The sequence below is a fragment of the Phalangium opilio genome, unplaced genomic scaffold (assembly GCF_054372755.1).
Source record: "Phalangium opilio isolate 3A_F unplaced genomic scaffold, DU_Popi_V2 ptg000082l_1, whole genome shotgun sequence".
Classification (NCBI taxonomy): domain Eukaryota; kingdom Metazoa; phylum Arthropoda; class Arachnida; order Opiliones; family Phalangiidae; genus Phalangium; species Phalangium opilio.
The window spans coordinates 14952353-14967868 of NW_028324189.1; the positions used below are offsets into that span (position 1 = coordinate 14952353).

Sequence of the window (15516 nt, forward strand, 5' to 3'; positions counted from 1 at the left end):
CCCAAAAATTAAATGGTCGTCAGGTATTGTGGAAAAACTTTGGCTTTCTACGTTACAATTGAGATCACACAATACCGCTCCCGGGTGGGCTCGAACCACCAACCTATTGGTTCACAGCCGAACGCGCTAACCATTGCGCCACGGAAGCCAAGAAATTAAAAGGTTGTCAGGTATTGTGGAAAAGTTTTGACTTTTCACGCTACGTCTGAGACCCCACAACACCTCTCTCGGGTGGGCTCGAACCACCAACCTTTTGAATAACAGCTGAGCGCGCTAACCATTGCGCCACGGAAGCCCAAAAATTAAATGTTCGTCAGGCATTGTGGAAAAACTCTGACATTTTACGTTACGTCTGAGACGTCACAACACCGCTCCAGGGAGGGCTCAAACAAACAGTCTTCTGAATAGCAGCTGAACGCGCTAACCATTGCGCCACGCTAGCCCATAAATTAAATGGTCGTCAGGTATTGTGGAAAAACCTTGACTTTTTACGTTACATCTGAGACCTCACAACACCGCTCCCAGATGGGCTCGAACCACCAACCTTTCAGTCGGTTAACAGCCGAACGCGCTAACCATTGCGCCACGGAAGCCCAAATATTAAATGGTCGTCAGGTATTGTGGAAAAACCTTGACTTCTTACGTCACATCTGAGACCTCACAACACCGCTCCCGGGTGGGCTCGAACCTTCAACCTTTTGTATAACAGTTGAGCGCGCTAACCATTGCGCCACGGAAGCCCAAAAATAAAATGTTCGTCAGGTATTGTGGAAAAACCTTGATTTTACTTCACATCTGAGACGTAACAACACCGCTCCCGGATGGGCTCGAACCACCAACCTATTGGTTAACAGCCGAACGCGCTAACCATTGAGCCACGGAAGCTCAGAAATTAAATCGTTGTCAGGTATTGTGGAAAAACCTTGATTTTTTACGTCACATCTGAGACGTCACAACACCGCTCCTGGATTGGCTCGAACCACCAACCTATTTGTTAACAGCCAAACGCGCTAACCATTGAGCCACGGAAGCTCAGAAATTAAATGTTTGTCAGGTATTGTGGAAAAGTTATGACTTTTTACGTTACATCTGAGACCCTAAAACACCTCTCCCGGGTGGGCTCGAACCACCAACCTTTCGGTTAACAGCCGAACGCGCTAACCATTGCGCCACGGAAGCCCAAAAATTAAATGGTCGTCAGGTATTGTGTAAAAACCTTGACTTTTTACGTCACATCTGAGACCTCACAACACCGCTCCCGGATGGGCTCGAACCACCAACCTATTGCTTAACAGCCGAACGCGCTAACCATTGCGCCACGGAAGCCCAAAACCTAAATGCTCGTCAGGTATTGTGCAAAAAACTTGACTTTTTACGTCACATCTGAGACCTCACAACACCGCTCCCGGATGGGCTCGAACCACCAACCTATTGGTTAACAGCCGAACGCGCTAACCATTGCGCCACGGAAGCCCAAAAGTTAAATACTCGTCAGGTATTGTGTAAAAACCTTGACTTCTTACGTCACATCTGAGACCTCACAACACCGCTCCCGGATGGGCTCGAACCACCAACCTATTGGTTAACAGCCGAACGCGCTAACCATTGAGCCACGGAAGCTCAGAAATTAAATGGTTGTCAGGTGTTGTGGAAAAACTTTGGCTTTCTACGTTGCATTTGAGACCCCACAACACCTTTCCCGGCTGGGCTCGAACCACCAACCTTTCGATTAACAGCTGAACGCGCTAACCATTTTGCCACGGAATCCCAAAAATTAAATGCTCGTCAGGTATTGTGTAAAAACCTTGACTTTTTACGTCACATCTGAGACCTCACAACACCGCTCCCGGATGGGTTCGAACCACCAACCTATTGGTTAACAACCGAACGCGCTAACCATTGCGCCACGGAAGCCCAAAAGTTAAATGCTCGTCAGGTATTATGTAAAAACCTTGACTTTTTACGTCACATCTGAGACCTCACAACACCGCTCCCGGATGGGCTCGAACCACCAACCTATTGGTTAACAGCCGAACGCGCTAACCATTGCGCCACGGAAGCCCAAAAGTTAAATGCTCGTTAGGTATTGTGTAAAAACCTTGACTTTTTACGTCACATCTGAGACCTCACAACACCGCTCCCGGATGGGCTCGAACCAGCAACCTATTGGTTAACAGCCGAACGCGCTAACCATTGGGCCACGGAAGCCCAAAAGTTAAATGCTCATCAGGTATTATGTAAAAACCTTAACTTTTTACGTCACATCTGAGACCTCACAACACCGCTCCCGGATGGGGTCGAACCACCAACCTATTGGTTAACAGCCGAACGCGCTAACTATTGCGCCACGGAAGCCCAAAAATTAAATGGTCGTCAGGTATTGTGGAAAAACTTTGGCTTTCTACGTTACATTTGAGATCACACAACACCGCTCCCGGATGGGCTCGAACCACCAACCTATTGGTTAACAGCCGAACGCGCTAACCATTGATCCACGGAAGCTCAGAAATTAAATGGTTGTCAGGTATTGTGGAAAAACTTTGGCTTTCTACGTTACATTTGAGACCCCACAACACCTTTCCCGGGTGGGCTCGAACCACCAACCTTTCGATTAACAGCTGAACGCGCTAACCATTGCGCCACGGAAGCCCAAAAATTAAATGCTCGTCAGGTATTGTGTAAAAACCTTGACTTTTTACGTCACATCTGAGACCTCACAACACCGCTCCCGGATGGGTTCGAACCACCAACCTATTGGATAACAGCCGAACGCGCTAACCATTGCGCCACGGAAGCCCAAAAGTTAAATGCTCGTCAGGTATCATGTAAAAACCTTGACTTTTTACGTCACATCTGAGACCTCACAACACCGCTCCCGGATGGGGTCGAACCACCAACGTATTGGTTAACAGCCGAACGCGCTAACTATTGCGCCACGGAAGCCCAAAAATTAAATGGTCGTCAGGTATTGTGGAAAAACTTTGGCTTTCTACGTTACATTTGAGATCACACAACACCGCTCCCGGATGGGCTCGAACCACCAACCTATTGGTTAACAGCCGAACGCGCTAACCATTGATCCACGGAAGCTCAGAAATTAAATGGTTGTCAGGTATTGTGGAAAAACTTTGGCTTTCTACGTTACATTTGAGACCCCACAACACCTTTCCCGGGTGGGCTCGAACCACCAACCTTTCGATTAACAGCTGAACGCGCTAACCATTGCGCCACGGAAGCCCAAAAATTAAATGCTCGTCAGGTATTGTGTAAAAACCTTGACTTTTTACGTCACATCTGAGACCTCACAACACCGCTCCCGGATGGGCTCGAACCACCCACCTATTGGTTAACAGCCGAACGCGCTAACCATTGCGCGACGGAAGCCCAAAAGTTAAATGCTCGTCAGGTATTGTGTAAAAACCTTGACTTTTTACGTCAAATCTGAGACCTCACAACACCGCTCCCGGATGGGGTCGAACCACCAACCTATTGGTTCACAGCCGAACGCGCTAACCATTGCGCCACGGAAGCCCAAAAATTAAATGGTCGTCATTTATTGTGCAAAAACTTTGGCTTTCTACGTTACATTTGAGATCCCACAACACCGCTCCCGGATGGGCTCGAACCACCAACCTATTGGTTAACAGCCGAACGTGCTAACCATTGCGCCACGGAAGCCCAAAAATTAAATGGTCGTCAGGTATTGTGGAAAAACTTTGGCTTTCTACGTTACAATTGAGATCACACAATACCGCTCCCGGGTGGGCTCGAACCACCAACCTATTGGTTCACAGCCGAACGCGCTAACCATTGCGCCACGGAAGCCAAGAAATTAAAAGGTTGTCAGGTATTGTGGAAAAGTTTTGACTTTTCAGGCTACGTCTGAGACCCCACAACACCTCTCTCGGGTGGGCTCGAACCACCAACCTTTTGAATAACAGCTGAGCGCGCTAACCATTGCGCCACGGAAGCCCAAAAATTAAATGTTCGTCAGGCATTGTGGAAAAACTCTGACATTTTACGTTACGTCTGAGACGTCACAACACCGCTCCAGGGAGGGCTCAAACAAACAGTCTTCTGAATAGCAGCTGAACGCGCTAACCATTGCGCCACGCTAGCCCATAAATTAAATGGTCGTCAGGTATTGTGGAAAAACCTTGACTTTTTACGTTACATCTGAGACCTCACAACACCGCTCCCAGATGGGCTCGAACCACCAACCTTTCAGTCGGTTAACAGCCGAACGCGCTAACCATTGCGCCACGGAAGCCCAAATATTAAATGGTCGTCAGGTATTGTGGAAAAACCTTGACTTCTTACGTCACATCTGAGACCTCACAACACCGCTCCCGGGTGGGCTCGAACCTTCAACCTTTTGTATAACAGTTGAGCGCGCTAACCATTGCGCCACGGAAGCCCAAAAATAAAATGTTCGTCAGGTATTGTGGAAAAACCTTGATTTTACTTTACATCTGAGACGTAACAACACCGCTCCCGGATGGGCTCGAACCACCAACCTATTGGTTAACAGCCGAACGCGCTAACCATTGAGCCACGGAAGCTCAGAAATTAAATCGTTGTCAGGTATTGTGGAAAAACCTTGATTTTTTACGTCACATCTGAGACGTCACAACACCGCTCCTGGATTGGCTCGAACCACCAACCTATTTGTTAACAGCCAAACGCGCTAACCATTGAGCCACGGAAGCTCAGAAATTAAATGTTTGTCAGGTATTGTGGAAAAGTTATGACTTTTTACGTTACATCTGAGACCCTAAAACACCTCTCCCGGGTGGGCTCGAACCACCAACCTTTCGGTTAACAGCCGAACGCGCTAACCATTGCGCCACGGAAGCCCAAAAGTTAAATACTCGTCAGGTATTATGTAAAAACCTTGACTTCTTACGTCACATCTGAGACCTCACAACACTGCTCCCGGATGGGCTCGAACCACCAACCTATTGGTTAACAGCCGAACGTGCTAACCATTGCGCCACGGAAGCCCAAAAATTAAATGGTCGTCAGGTATTGTGTAAAAACCTTGACTTTTTACGTCACATCTGAGACCTCACAACACCGCTCCCGGATGGGCTCGAACCACCAACCTATTGCTTAACAGCCGAACGCGCTAACCATTGCGCCACGGAAGCCCAAAACCTAAATGCTCGTCAGGTATTGTGCAAAAAACTTGACTTTTTACGTCACATCTGAGACCTCACAACACCGCTCCCGGATGGGCTCGAACCACCAACCTATTGGTTAACAGCCGAACGCGCTAACCATTGCGCCACGGAAGCCCAAAAGTTAAATACTCGTCAGGTATTGTGTAAAAACCTTGACTTCTTACGTCACATCTGAGACCTCACAACACCGCTCCCGGATTGGCTCGAACCACCAACCTATTGGTTAACAGCCGAACGCGCTAACCATTGAGCCACGGAAGCTCAGAAATTAAATGGTTGTCAGGTGTTGTGGAAAAACTTTGGCTTTCTACGTTGCATTTGAGACCCCACAACACCTTTCCCGGCTGGGCTCGAACCACCAACCTTTCGATTAACAGCTGAACGCGCTAACCATTTTGCCACGGAATCCCAAAAATTAAATGCTCGTCAGGTATTGTGTAAAAACCTTGACTTTTTACGTCACATCTGAGACCTCACAACACCGCTCCCGGATGGGTTCGAACCACCAACCTATTGGTTAACAACCGAACGCGCTAACCATTGCGCCACGGAAGCCCAAAAGTTAAATGCTCGTCAGGTATTATGTAAAAACCTTGACTTTTTACGTCACATCTGAGACCTCACAACACCGCTCCCGGATGGGCTCGAACCACCAACCTATTGGTTAACAGCCGAACGCGCTAACCATTGCGCCACGGAAGCCCAAAAGTTAAATGCTCGTTAGGTATTGTGTAAAAACCTTGACTTTTTACGTCACATCTGAGACCTCACAACACCGCTCCCGGATGGGCTCGAACCAGCAACCTATTGGTTAACAGCCGAACGCGCTAACCATTGCGCCACGGAAGCCCAAAAGTTAAATGCTCATCAGGTATTATGTAAAAACCTTAACTTTTTACGTCACATCTGAGACCTCACAACACCGCTCCCGGATGGGGTCGAACCACCAACCTATTGGTTAACAGCCGAACGCGCTAACTATTGCGCCACGGAAGCCCAAAAATTAAATGGTCGTCAGGTATTGTGGAAAAACTTTGGCTTTCTACGTTACATTTGAGATCACACAACACCGCTCCCGGATGGGCTCGAACCACCAACCTATTGGTTAACAGCCGAACGCGCTAACCATTGATCCACGGAAGCTCAGAAATTAAATGGTTGTCAGGTATTGTGGAAAAACTTTGGCTTTCTACGTTACATTTGAGACCCCACAACACCTTTCCCGGGTGGGCTCGAACCACCAACCTTTCGATTAACAGCTGAACGCGCTAACCATTGCGCCACGGAAGCCCAAAAATTAAATGCTCGTCAGGTATTGTGTAAAAACCTTGACTTTTTACGTCACATCTGAGACCTCACAACACCGCTCCCGGATGGGTTCGAACCACCAACCTATTGGATAACAGCCGAACGCGCTAACCATTGCGCCACGGAAGCCCAAAAGTTAAATGCTCGTCAGGTATCATGTAAAAACCTTGACTTTTTACGTCACATCTGAGACCTCACAACACCGCTCCCGGATGGGGTCGAACCACCAACGTATTGGTTAACAGCCGAACGCGCTAACTATTGCGCCACGGAAGCCCAAAAATTAAATGGTCGTCAGGTATTGTGGAAAAACTTTGGCTTTCTACGTTACATTTGAGATCACACAACACCGCTCCCGGATGGGCTCGAACCACCAACCTATTGGTTAACAGCCGAACGCGCTAACCATTGATCCACGGAAGCTCAGAAATTAAATGGTTGTCAGGTATTGTGGAAAAACTTTGGCTTTCTACGTTACATTTGAGACCCCACAACACCTTTCCCGGGTGGGCTCGAACCACCAACCTTTCGATTAACAGCTGAACGCGCTAACCATTGCGCCACGGAAGCCCAAAAATTAAATGCTCGTCAGGTATTGTGTAAAAACCTTGACTTTTTACGTCACATCTGAGACCTCACAACACCGCTCCCGGATGGGCTCGAACCACCCACCTATTGGTTAACAGCCGAACGCGCTAACCATTGCGCGACGGAAGCCCAAAAGTTAAATGCTCGTCAGGTATTGTGTAAAAACCTTGACTTTTTACGTCAAATCTGAGACCTCACAACACCGCTCCCGGATGGGGTCGAACCACCAACCTATTGGTTCACAGCCGAACGCGCTAACCATTGCGCCACGGAAGCCCAAAAATTAAATGGTCGTCATTTATTGTGCAAAAACTTTGGCTTTCTACGTTACATTTGAGATCCCACAACACCGCTCCCGGATGGGCTCGAACCACCAACCTATTGGTTAACAGCCGAACGTGCTAACCATTGCGCCACGGAAGCCCAAAAATTAAATGGTCGTCAGGTATTGTGGAAAAACTTTGGCTTTCTACGTTACAATTGAGATCACACAATACCGCTCCCGGGTGGGCTCGAACCACCAACCTATTGGTTCACAGCCGAACGCGCTAACCATTGCGCCACGGAAGCCAAGAAATTAAAAGGTTGTCAGGTATTGTGGAAAAGTTTTGACTTTTCACGCTACGTCTGAGACCCCACAACACCTCTCTCGGGTGGGCTCGAACCACCAACCTTTTGAATAACAGCTGAGCGCGCTAACCATTGCGCCACGGGCGCCCAAAAATTAAATGTTCGTCAGGCATTGTGGAAAAACTCTGACATTTTACGTTACGTCTGAGACGTCACAACACCGCTCCAGGGAGGGCTCAAACAAACAGTCTTCTGAATAGCAGCTGAACGCGCTAACCATTGCGCCACGCTAGCCCATAAATTAAATGGTCGTCAGGTATTGTGGAAAAACCTTGACTTTTTACGTTACATCTGAGACCTCACAACACCGCTCCCAGATGGGCTCGAACCACCAACCTTTCAGTCGGTTAACAGCCGAACGCGCTAACCATTGCGCCACGGAAGCCCAAATATTAAATGGTCGTCAGGTATTGTGGAAAAACCTTGACTTCTTACGTCACATCTGAGACCTCACAACACCGCTCCCGGGTGGGCTCGAACCTTCAACCTTTTGTATAACAGTTGAGCGCGCTAACCATTGCGCCACGGAAGCCCAAAAATAAAATGTTCGTCAGGTATTGTGGAAAAACCTTGATTTTACTTCACATCTGAGACGTAACAACACCGCTCCCGGATGGGCTCGAACCACCAACCTATTGGTTAACAGCCGAACGCGCTAACCATTGAGCCACGGAAGCTCAGAAATTAAATCGTTGTCAGGTATTGTGGAAAAACCTTGATTTTTTACGTCACATCTGAGACGTCACAACACCGCTCCTGGATTGGCTCGAACCACCAACCTATTTGTTAACAGCCAAACGCGCTAACCATTGAGCCACGGAAGCTCAGAAATTAAATGTTTGTCAGGTATTGTGGAAAAGTTATGACTTTTTACGTTACATCTGAGACCCTAAAACACCTCTCCCGGGTGGGCTCGAACCACCAACCTTTCGGTTAACAGCCGAACGCGCTAACCATTGCGCCACGGAAGCCCAAAAGTTAAATACTCGTCAGGTATTATGTAAAAACCTTGACTTCTTACGTCACATCTGAGACCTCACAACACTGCTCCCGGATGGGCTCGAACCACCAACCTATTGGTTAACAGCCGAACGTGCTAACCATTGCGCCACGGAAGCCCAAAAATTAAATGGTCGTCAGGTATTGTGTAAAAACCTTGACTTTTTACGTCACATCTGAGACCTCACAACACCGCTCCCGGATGGGCTCGAACCACCAACCTATTGCTTAACAGCCGAACGCGCTAACCATTGCGCCACGGAAGCCCAAAACCTAAATGCTCGTCAGGTATTGTGCAAAAAACTTGACTTTTTACGTCACATCTGAGACCTCACAACACCGCTCCCGGATGGGCTCGAACCACCAACCTATTGGTTAACAGCCGAACGCGCTAACCATTGCGCCACGGAAGCCCAAAAGTTAAATACTCGTCAGGTATTGTGTAAAAACCTTGACTTCTTAGGTCACATCTGAGACCTCACAACACCGCTCCCGGATGGGCTCGAACCACCAACCTTTCGATTAACAGCTGAACGCGCTAACCATTTTGCCACGGAATCCCAAAAATTAAATGCTCGTCAGGTATTGTGTAAAAACCTTGACTTTTTACGTCACATCTGAGACCTCACAACACCGCTCCCGGATGGGTTCGAACCACCAACCTATTGGTTAACAACCGAACGCGCTAACCATTGCGCCACGGAAGCCCAAAAGTTAAATGCTCGTCAGGTATTATGTAAAAACCTTGACTTTTTACGTCACATCTGAGACCTCACAACACCGCTCCCGGATGGGGTCGAACCACCAACCTATTGGTTAACAGCCGAACGCGCTAACTATTGCGCCACGGAAGCCCAAAAATTAAATGGTCGTCAGGTATTGTGGAAAAACTTTGGCTTTCTACGTTACATTTGAGATCACACAACACCGCTCCCGGATGGGCTCGAACCACCAACCTATTGGTTAACAGCCGAACGCGCTAACCATTGATCCACGGAAGCTCAGAAATTAAATGGTTGTCAGGTATTGTGGAAAAACTTTGGCTTTCTACGTTACATTTGAGACCCCACAACACCTTTCCCGGGTGGGCTCGAACCACCAACCTTTCGATTAACAGCTGAACGCGCTAACCATTGCGCCACGGAAGCCCAAAAATTAAATGCTCGTCAGGTATTGTGTAAAAACCTTGACTTTTTACGTCACATCTGAGACCTCACAACACCGCTCCCGGATGGGCTCGAACCACCAACCTATTGGTTAACAGCCGAACGCGCTAACCATTGCGCCACGGAAGCCCAAAAGTTAAATGCTCGTCAGGTATTATGTAAAAACCTTGACTTTTTACGTCAAATCTGAGACCTCACAACACCGCTCCCGGATGGGGTCGAACCACCAACCTATTGGTTCACAGCCGAACGCGCTAACCATTGCGCCACGGAAGCCCAAAAATTAAATGGTCGTCATTTATTGTGCAAAAACTTTGGCTTTCTACGTTACATTTGAGATCCCACAACACCGCTCCCGGGTGGGCTCGAACCACCAACCTATTGGTTCACAGCCGAACGCGCTAACCATTGCGCCACGGAAGCCAAGAAATTAAAAGGTTGTCAGGTATTGTGGAAAAGTTTTGACTTTTCACGCTACGTCTGAGACCCCACAACACCTCTCTCGGGTGGGCTCGAACCACCAACCTTTTGAATAACAGCTGAGCGCGCTAACCATTGCGCCACGGAAGCCCAAAAATTAAATGTTCGTCAGGTATTGTGGAAAAACTCTGACATTTTACGTTACATCTGAGACGTCACAACACCGCTCCAGGGAGGGCTCAAACAAACAGTCTTCTGAATAGCAGCTGAACTTGCTAACCATTGCGCCACGCTAGCCCATAAATTAAATGGTCGTCAGGTATTGTGGAAAAACCTTGACTTTTTACGTTACATCTGAGACCTCACAACACCGCTCCCAGATGGGCTCGAACCACCAACCTTTCAGTCGGTTAACAGCCGAACGCGCTAACCATTTTGCCACGGAATCCCAAAAATTAAATGCTCGTCAGGTATTGTGTAAAAACCTTGACTTTTTACGTCACATCTGAGACCTCACAACACCGCTCCCGGATGGGCTCGAACCACCAACCTATTGGTTAACAGCCGAACGCGCTAACCATTGAGCCACGGAAGCCCAAAAGTTAAATACTCGTCAGGTATTGTGTAAAAACCTTGACTTCTTAGGTCACATCTGAGACCTCACAACACCGCTCCCGGATGGGCTCGAACCACCAACCTATTGGTTAACAGCCGAACGCGCTAACCATTGAGCCACGGAAGCTCAGAAATTAAATGGTTGTCAGGTGTTGTGGAAAAACTTTGGCTTTCTACGTTGCATTTGAGACCCCACAACACCTTTCCCGGCTGGGCTCGAACCACCAACCTTTCGATTAACAGCTGAACGCGCTAACCATTTTGCCACGGAATCCCAAAAATTAAATGCTCGTCAGGTATTGTGTAAAAACCTTGACTTTTTACGTCACATCTGAGACCTCACAACACCGCTCCCGGATGGGTTCGAACCACCAACCTATTGGTTAACAACCGAACGCGCTAACCATTGCGCCACGGAAGCCCAAAAGTTAAATGCTCGTCAGGTATTATGTAAAAACCTTGACTTTTTACGTCACATCTGAGACCTCACAACACCGCTCCCGGATGGGGTCGAACCACCAACCTATTGGTTAACAGCCGAACGCGCTAACTATTGCGCCACGGAAGCCCAAAAATTAAATGGTCGTCAGGTATTGTGGAAAAACTTTGGCTTTCTACGTTACATTTGAGATCACACAACACCGCTCCCGGATGGGCTCGAACCACCAACCTATTGGTTAACAGCCGAACGCGCTAACCATTGATCCACGGAAGCTCAGAAATTAAATGGTTGTCAGGTATTGTGGAAAAACTTTGGCTTTCTACGTTACATTTGAGACCCCACAACACCTTTCCCGGGTGGGCTCGAACCACCAACCTTTCGATTAACAGCTGAACGCGCTAACCATTGCGCCACGGAAGCCCAAAAGTTAAATGCTCGTCAGGTATTATGTAAAAACCTTGACTTTTTACGTCAAATCTGAGACCTCACAACACCGCTCCCGGATGGGGTCGAACCACCAACCTATTGGTTCACAGCCGAACGCGCTAACCATTGCGCCACGGAAGCCCAAAAATTAAATGGTCGTCATTTATTGTGCAAAAACTTTGGCTTTCTACGTTACATTTGAGATCCCACAACACCGCTCCCGGGTGGGCTCGAACCACCAACCTATTGGTTCACAGCCGAACGCGCTAACCATTGCGCCACGGAAGCCAAGAAATTAAAAGGTTGTCAGGTATTGTGGAAAAGTTTTGACTTTTCACGCTACGTCTGAGACCCCACAACACCTCTCTCGGGTGGGCTCGAACCACCAACCTTTTGAATAACAGCTGAGCGCGCTAACCATTGCGCCACGGAAGCCCAAAAATTAAATGTTCGTCAGATATTGTGGAAAAACTCTGACATTTTACGTTACATCTGAGACGTCACAACACCGCTCCAGGGAGGGCTCAAACAAACAGTCTTCTGAATAGCAGCTGAACTTGCTAACCATTGCGCCACGCTAGCCCATAAATTAAATGGTCGTCAGGTATTGTGGAAAAACCTTGACTTTTTACGTTACATCTGAGACCTCACAACACCGCTCCCAGATGGGCTCGAACCACCAACCTTTCAGTCGGTTAACAGCCGAACGCGCTAACCATTTTGCCACGGAATCCCAAAAATTAAATGCTCGTCAGGTATTGTGTAAAAACCTTGACTTTTTACGTCACATCTGAGACCTCACAACACCGCTCCCGGATGGGCTCGAACCACCAACCTATTGGTTAACAGCCGAACGCGCTAACCATTGAGCCACGGAAGCCCAAAAGTTAAATACTCGTCAGGTATTGTGTAAAAACCTTGACTTCTTACGTCACATCTGAGACCTCACAACACCGCTCCCGGATGGGCTCGAACCACCAACCTATTGGTTAACAGCCGAACGCGCTAACCATTGCGCCACGGAAGCACAAAGGTTAAATGCTCGTCAGGTATTGTGTAAAAACCTTGACTTTTTACGTCACATCTGAGACCTCACAACACCGCTCCCGGATGGGCTCGAACCACCAACCTATTGGTTAACAGCCGAACGCGCTAACCATTGCGCCACGGAAGCCCAAAAGTTAAATGCTCATCAGGTATTATGTAAAAACCTTGACTTTTTACGTCACATCTGAGACCTCACAACACCGCTCCCGGATGGGGTCGAACCACCAACCTATTGGTTAACAGCGGAACGCGCTAACTATTGCGCCACGGAAGCCCAAAAATTAAATGGTCGTCAGGTATTGTGGAAAAACTTTGGCTTTCTACGTTACATTTGAGATCACACAACACCGCTCCCGGATGGGCTCGAACCACCAACCTATTGGTTAACAGCCGAACGCGCTAACCATAGATCCACGGAAGCTCAGAAATTAAATGGTTGTCAGGTATTGTGGAAAAACTTTGGCTTTCTACGTTACATTTGAGACCCCACAACACCTTTCCCGGGTTTGCTCGAACCATCAACCTTTCGATTAACAGCTGAACGCGCTAACCATTGCGCCACGGAAGCCCAAAAATTAAATGCTCGTCAGGTATTGTGTAAAAACCTTGACTTTTTACGTCACATCTGAGACCTCACAACACCGCTCCCGGATGGGCTCGAACCACCAACCTATTGGTTAACAGCCGAACGCGCTAACCATTGCGCCACGGAAGCCCAAAAGTTAAATGCTCGTCAGGTATTGTGTAAAAACCTTGACTTTTTACGTCAAATCTGAGACCTCACAACACCGCTCCCGGATGGGGTCGAACCACCAACCTATTGGTTCACAGCCGAACGCGCTAACCATTGCGCCACGGAAGCCCAAAAATTAAATGGTCGTCATTTATTGTGCAAAAACTTTGGCTTTCTACGTTACATTTGAGATCCCACAACACCGCTCCCGGATGGGCTCGAACCACCAACCTATTGGTTAACAGCCGAACGTGCTAACCATTGCGCCACGGAAGCCCAAAAATTAAATGGTCGTCAGGTATTGTGGAAAAACTTTGGCTTTCTACGTTACATTTGAGATCACACAACACCGCTCCCGGGTGGGCTCGAACCACCAACCTATTGGTTCACAGCCGAACGCGCTAACCATTGCGCCACGGAAGCCAAGAAATTAAAAGGTTGTCAGGTATTGTGGAAAAGTTTTGACTTTTCACGCTACTTCTGAGACCCCACAACACCTCTCTCGGGTGGGCTCGAACCACCAACCTTTTGAATAACAGCTGAGCGCGCTAACCATTGCGCCACGGAAGCCCAAAAATTAAATGTTCGTCAGGTATTGTGGAAAAACTCTGACATTTTACGTTACATCTGAGACGTCACAACACCGCTCCAGGGAGGGCTCAAACAAACAGTCTTCTGAATAGCAGCTGAACTTGCTAACCATTGCGCCACGCTAGCCCATAAATTAAATGGTCGTCAGGTATTGTGGAAAAACCTTGACTTTTTACGTTACATCTGAGACCTCACAACACCGCTCCCAGATGGGCTCGAACCACCAACCTTTCAGTCGGTTAACAGCCGAACGCGCTAACCATTTTGCCACGGAATCCCAAAAATTAAATGCTCGTCAGGTATTGTGTAAAAACCTTGACTTTTTACGTCACATCTGAGACCTCACAACACCGCTCCCGGATGGGCTCGAACCACCAACCTATTGGTTAACAGCCGAACGCGCTAACCATTGAGCCACGGAAGCCCAAAAGTTAAATACTCGTCAGGTATTGTGTAAAAACCTTGACTTCTTACGTCACATCTGAGACCTCACAACACCGCTCCCGGATGGGCTCGAACCACCAACCTATTGGTTAACAGCCGAACGCGCTAACCATTGCGCCACGGAAGCACAAAGGTTAAATGCTCGTCAGGTATTGTGTAAAAACCTTGACTTTTTACGTCACATCTGAGACCTCACAACACCGCTCCCGGATGGGCTCGAACCACCAACCTATTGGTTAACAGCCGAACGCGCTAACCATTGCGCCACGGAAGCCCAAAAGTTAAATGCTCATCAGGTATTATGTAAAAACCTTGACTTTTTACGTCACATCTGAGACCTCACAACACCGCTCCCGGATGGGGTCGAACCACCAACCTATTGGTTAACAGCCGAACGCGCTAACTATTGCGCCACGGAAGCCCAAAAATTAAATGGTCGTCAGGTATTGTGGAAAAACTTTGGCTTTCTACGTTACATTTGAGATCACACAACACCGCTCCCGGATGGGCTCGAACCACCAACCTATTGGTTAACAGCCGAACGCGCTAACCATAGATCCACGGAAGCTCAGAAATTAAATGGTTGTCAGGTATTGTGGAAAAACTTTGGCTTTCTACGTTACATTTGAGACCCCACAACACCTTTCCCGGGTTTGCTCGAACCATCAACCTTTCGATTAACAGCTGAACGCGCTAACCATTGCGCCACGGAAGCCCAAAAATTAAATGCTCGTCAGGTATTGTGTAAAAACCTTGACTTTTTACGTCACATCTGAGACCTCACAACACCGCTCCCGGATGGGCTCGAACCACCAACCTATTGGTTAACAGCCGAACGCGCTAACCATTGCGCCACGGAAGCCCAAAAGTTAAATGCTCGTCAGGTATTGTGTAAAAACCTTGACTTTTTACGTCAAATCTGAG

At 48.0% G+C, this 15516-nt stretch overlaps 11 non-coding genes across 11 annotated transcripts; all 11 read right to left on the minus strand.

Annotated features, from left to right (window-relative positions):
* Window positions 1-75: 75 nt before the first annotated feature.
* On the minus strand, window positions 76-148 carry TRNAH-GUG (transfer RNA histidin (anticodon GUG)). Its single transcript has one exon. It is a non-coding gene; the product is annotated as a tRNA-His (tRNA).
* A 3310-nt stretch (window positions 149-3458) lies between these two features.
* TRNAH-GUG (transfer RNA histidin (anticodon GUG)) lies at window positions 3459-3531 on the minus strand. The gene has a single exon. It is a non-coding gene; the product is annotated as a tRNA-His (tRNA).
* Window positions 3532-3752: 221 nt separating this feature from the next.
* Window positions 3753-3825, minus strand: TRNAH-GUG (transfer RNA histidin (anticodon GUG)). The gene has a single exon. It is a non-coding gene; the product is annotated as a tRNA-His (tRNA).
* Window positions 3826-7282: 3457 nt separating this feature from the next.
* Window positions 7283-7355, minus strand: TRNAH-GUG (transfer RNA histidin (anticodon GUG)). The gene has a single exon. It is a non-coding gene; the product is annotated as a tRNA-His (tRNA).
* A 221-nt stretch (window positions 7356-7576) lies between these two features.
* Window positions 7577-7649, minus strand: TRNAH-GUG (transfer RNA histidin (anticodon GUG)). The gene has a single exon. It is a non-coding gene; the product is annotated as a tRNA-His (tRNA).
* Window positions 7650-10077: 2428 nt separating this feature from the next.
* On the minus strand, window positions 10078-10150 carry TRNAH-GUG (transfer RNA histidin (anticodon GUG)). The gene has a single exon. It is a non-coding gene; the product is annotated as a tRNA-His (tRNA).
* Window positions 10151-10224: 74 nt separating this feature from the next.
* Window positions 10225-10297, minus strand: TRNAH-GUG (transfer RNA histidin (anticodon GUG)). Its single transcript has one exon. It is a non-coding gene; the product is annotated as a tRNA-His (tRNA).
* Window positions 10298-11845: 1548 nt separating this feature from the next.
* Window positions 11846-11918, minus strand: TRNAH-GUG (transfer RNA histidin (anticodon GUG)). The gene has a single exon. It is a non-coding gene; the product is annotated as a tRNA-His (tRNA).
* A 74-nt stretch (window positions 11919-11992) lies between these two features.
* TRNAH-GUG (transfer RNA histidin (anticodon GUG)) lies at window positions 11993-12065 on the minus strand. The gene has a single exon. It is a non-coding gene; the product is annotated as a tRNA-His (tRNA).
* Window positions 12066-13613: 1548 nt separating this feature from the next.
* TRNAH-GUG (transfer RNA histidin (anticodon GUG)) lies at window positions 13614-13686 on the minus strand. The gene has a single exon. It is a non-coding gene; the product is annotated as a tRNA-His (tRNA).
* A 221-nt stretch (window positions 13687-13907) lies between these two features.
* TRNAH-GUG (transfer RNA histidin (anticodon GUG)) lies at window positions 13908-13980 on the minus strand. Its single transcript has one exon. It is a non-coding gene; the product is annotated as a tRNA-His (tRNA).
* Window positions 13981-15516: the final 1536 nt, after the last annotated feature.